This window comes from Nilaparvata lugens, chromosome 6 (genome assembly GCF_014356525.2).
Source record: "Nilaparvata lugens isolate BPH chromosome 6, ASM1435652v1, whole genome shotgun sequence".
Taxonomy (NCBI): domain Eukaryota; kingdom Metazoa; phylum Arthropoda; class Insecta; order Hemiptera; family Delphacidae; genus Nilaparvata; species Nilaparvata lugens.
The window spans coordinates 1,841,424-1,845,661 of record NC_052509.1 but is presented as its reverse complement, the minus strand read 5'-3'; the positions used below and the strand labels follow the sequence as shown (position 1 = coordinate 1,845,661).

General features: G+C 38.1%; 1 long non-coding RNA gene across 1 annotated transcript; it reads right to left on the bottom strand.

Annotated features, from left to right (window-relative positions):
- Positions 1-1,655: 1,655 nt before the first annotated feature.
- On the bottom strand, positions 1,656-3,997 carry LOC120351763. Its single transcript, XR_005571512.1, has 2 exons — positions 3,027-3,997; positions 1,656-2,472 (listed from the first exon to the last, which is right to left on the bottom strand). It is a non-coding gene; the product is annotated as an uncharacterized LOC120351763 (long non-coding RNA).
- Positions 3,998-4,238: the final 241 nt, after the last annotated feature.

Sequence of the window (4,238 nt, the reverse complement as noted above, 5' to 3'; positions counted from 1 at the left end):
ACTTGGTTCAATAAATATTTCACTATACATTGTTAAAGATGAATAATATTAGAAAATTGCCATGACTTGATATTGAATTGTGTCACAAAGAAGGATCTAGTAAATATTGAATAAAGATACAAACTGAAAAAATTCGAATATGCTTTACAAATTGTCTAGGAACAATAAGAATTGATAATTCCAAACAAAAAATAAATTAATGAGATATAATATCATGGAGCTTGAGTCTGGATATCTGAATGAGTAAAAATCAATGAAAGAGTCTACTAACCTTTTAAAAAATATCTACAATGGTGCACTTGGATTCATTTGGTAGGCTAAGCTGCAACAAACTTGTAAAGCACTTACAAAACAAAGCAATTTTATATAATGTAGATAAACAGTTACAAATCTTAACTTGGACTGAACTAAGAGAATACCTGAATCAACAGGAGTGTATGTTTGTACAAGACAGTATCAATAAGAGTTTCTTACTCTCAATGATACTCATTAGAGAACCCTTGAATTTCTCAGAATATCTCTAATTTTAAAGTATCAAAAAATGATGATAAATAGTTGCTAATCATAGATTGAACTTATCACTAAACTAAGGACCGCCAGGCGTGAATGTTGTACTCTACAGTATCTATGAGAGTCTCTCACTCTTAAAGATACTTAGTAGAGTAGAGAAGTAAAAAACTCTTGAATTTCTCAAGAATATCTCCACTTCCCAGCATCTCCAAGGGTGATACACCCTCTTTGATGCAAAATACCTTGTGCATTTCCCCTACCGATGGGGAAGTGTCACCTATTAAGTAAATTGCATGCAAGTTAAGACTTAAAATTATGTTAAAACTAAGATTAACCCAAGGCTATCACAAGATAGCGGTGATTTCCATTCTCCCGGCCAACTAGCAAAGGCTAGAGGCTTCACCCCGACAACTAGCAAAGGCTAGAGGCTTCACCCCGCCAACTAGCAAAGGCTAGAGGCTTAACCCCGCCAACTAGCAAAGGCTAGAGGCTTCACCCCGCCAACTAGCAAGGCTAGAGGCTTAACCCCGCCAACTAGCAAAGGCTAGAGGCTATATTTCACATACTTCAATCTTAATTCTCAACTTATATTTGTATTTTCTAAATACTAAAACTAAAATGCATGCAATTTAAGACTGTAGATGAGGCTAGAGGCTTCGTTTTCCCATCCCCCGCCAACTAGCAAAGGCTAGAGGCTTAACCCCGCCAACTAGCAAAGGCTAGAGGCTATATTTTCCCTTCCCCGCCAACTAGCAAAGGCTAGAGGCTTCACCCCGCCAACTAGCAAAGGCTAGAGGCTTCACCCCGCCAAAAAGTAAAGGCTAGAGGCTTAACCCCGCCAACTAGCAAAGGCTAGAGGCTTCACCCCGCCAACTAGCAAAGGCTAGAGGCTTAACCCGCCAACTAGCAAAGGCTAGAGGCTATATTTCACATACTTCAATCTTAATTCTCAACTTATATTTGTATTTTCTAAATACTAAAACTAAAATGCATGCAATTTAAGACTGTAGATGAGGCTAGAGGCTTCGTTTTCCCATCCCCCGCCAACTAGCAAAGGCTAGAGGCTATATTTTCCCTTCCCCGCCAACTAGCAAAGGCTAGAGGCTATACCCCGCCAACTAGCAAAGGCTAGAGGCTATATTTTCCCTTCCCCGCCAACTAGCAAAGGCTAGAGGCTTCACCCCGCCAACTAGCAAAGGCTAGAGACTATACTTAATATCACTCCAGCCTCAGATATAAACGTATTTTTCTTAATTCTAATTCTTAAGACAGATAATTCTCACACCCCCATCCCTAAGTTTGCTGAAGGCACTACAATCTAATATTTGCATCGCCAGTCTCATAGAACAAGTCAGACCAGGCCACAGTGTAACAGTACCACCTGCTCATCAAATTAGTGCTGTACTGAGCCCGCAACCATCATGAAAAAGCTGTGGCACCACCACAAAGGGCACTGATCAGAAATGTAATAGTCGACTGACAACTGCAAATATCCTACAGGGACCCTGACAACTCAAACCCTATTCAAGGTGATTTTCTTACTCCACAGCCATCCATAAACCACAATCTAACAGTAGCACATGTTCGTCCAGTTGTTGGCACGCGGAAATGCGATCTGCAGGTCAGTTGACTCTAACTTGAAAGCACCCATTGGACTCAGAACCAACCGGATAGAACATGGCACTGCCGAAGGGTCGGGATGAACTGTGTCATAATAGTAACCACCATAAACATCCCGGCCCTAGCTTGATATCTGTGTTAGAATAGGGAAGTGTTAGAGAATTCTATCCTGTCTAGACTACTGAAAATATAAATTCCAGATATCTCATACCACATCCAGTGATCCACATCTCCACTTTGGTAGTAGAGCTGCTCTCCAATGCATTGAATAGCTGGTGGCATCTCCATTATAATTCACATGTATCTCCACAATATTGTTTGTTTAGTTGTTCATCAATCCTGCTGAAAATGACAAAACTTTCATTGATAATCTTATACACAATTGATTGAAGGTTAACTGTTAATTTAAATAACAAAATTCAATAGATATAGTGCCAAGTAGAATTATCAAACTTGGTTCAATAAATATTTCACCATACATTGTTAAAGATGAATAATATTAAAAAATTGCCATGACTTGATATTAAATTGTGTCACAAAAAAGGATCTAGTAAATATTGAATAAAGATACAAATTTAAAAATCTTGATATTAAAAAAGATATTATTTAATCTAATGTAATCTAATTATTTAATCTATCCAATCTATTATTTATTCTCTCTATTTATAATTTTGATATTATTCAAAAACACTTGATATTAAATTGTGTCACAAAAAAGGAACTAGTGAATATTGAATAAAGATACAAACTGAAAAAATTCGAATATGCTTTACAAATTGTCTAGGAACAATAAGAATTGATAATTCCAAACAAAAAATAAATTAATGAGATATAATATCATGGAGCTTGAGTCTGGATATCTGAATGAGTAAAAATCAATGAAAGAGTCTACTAACCTTTTAAAAAATATCTACAATGGTGCACTTGGATTCATTTGGTAGGCTAAGCTGCAACAAACTTGTAAAGCACTTACAAAACAAAGCAATTTTATATAATGTAGATAAACAGTTACAAATCTTAACTTGGACTGAACTAAGAGAATACCTGAATCAACAGGAGTGTATGTTTGTACAAGACAGTATCAATAAGAGTTTCTTACTCTCAATGATACTCATTAGAGAACCCTTGAATTTCTCAAGAATATCTCTAATTTTAAAGTATCAAAAAATGATGATAAATAGTTGCTAATCATAGATTGAACTTATCACTAAACTAAGGACCGCCAGGCGTGAATGTTGTACTCTACAGTATCTATGAGAGTCTCTCACTCTTAAAGATACTTAGTAGAGTAGAGAAGTAAAAAACTCTTGAATTTCTCAAGAATATCTCCACTTCCCAGCATCTCCAAGGGTGATACACCCTCTTTGATGCAAAATACCTTGTGCATTTCCCCTACCGATGGGGAAGTGTCACCTATTAAGTAAATTGCATGCAAGTTAAGACTTAAAATTATGTTAAAACTAAGATTAACCCAAGGCTATCACAAGATAGCGGTGATTTCCATTCTCCCCGCCAACTAGCAAAGGCTAGAGGCTTCACCCCGCCAACTAGCAAAGGCTAGAGGCTTCACCCCGCCAACTAGCAAAGGCTAGAGGCTTAACCCCGCCAACTAGCAAAGGCTAGAGGCTTCACCCCGCCAACTAGCAAAGGCTAGAGGCTTCACCCCGCCAACTAGCAAAGGCTAGAGGCTATATTTCACATACTTCAATCTTAATTCTCAACTTATATTTGTATTTTCTAAATACTAAAACTAAAATGCATGCAATTTAAGACTGTAGATGAGGCTAGAGGCTTCGTTTTCCCATCCCCCGCCAACTAGCAAAGGCTAGAGGCTTAACCCCGCCAACTAGCAAAGGCTAGAGGCTTCACCCCGCCAACTAGCAAAGGCTAGAGGCTTCACCCCGCCAACTAGCAAAGGCTAGAGGCTATATTTTCCCTTCCCCGCCAACTAGCAAAGGCTAGAGGCTTCACCCCGCCAACTAGCAAAGGCTAGAGGCTTAACCCCGCCAACTAGCAAAGGCTAGAGGCTATATTTCACATACTTCAATCTTAATTCTCAACTTATATTTGTATTTTCTAAATACTAAAACTAAAATGCATGCAATTTA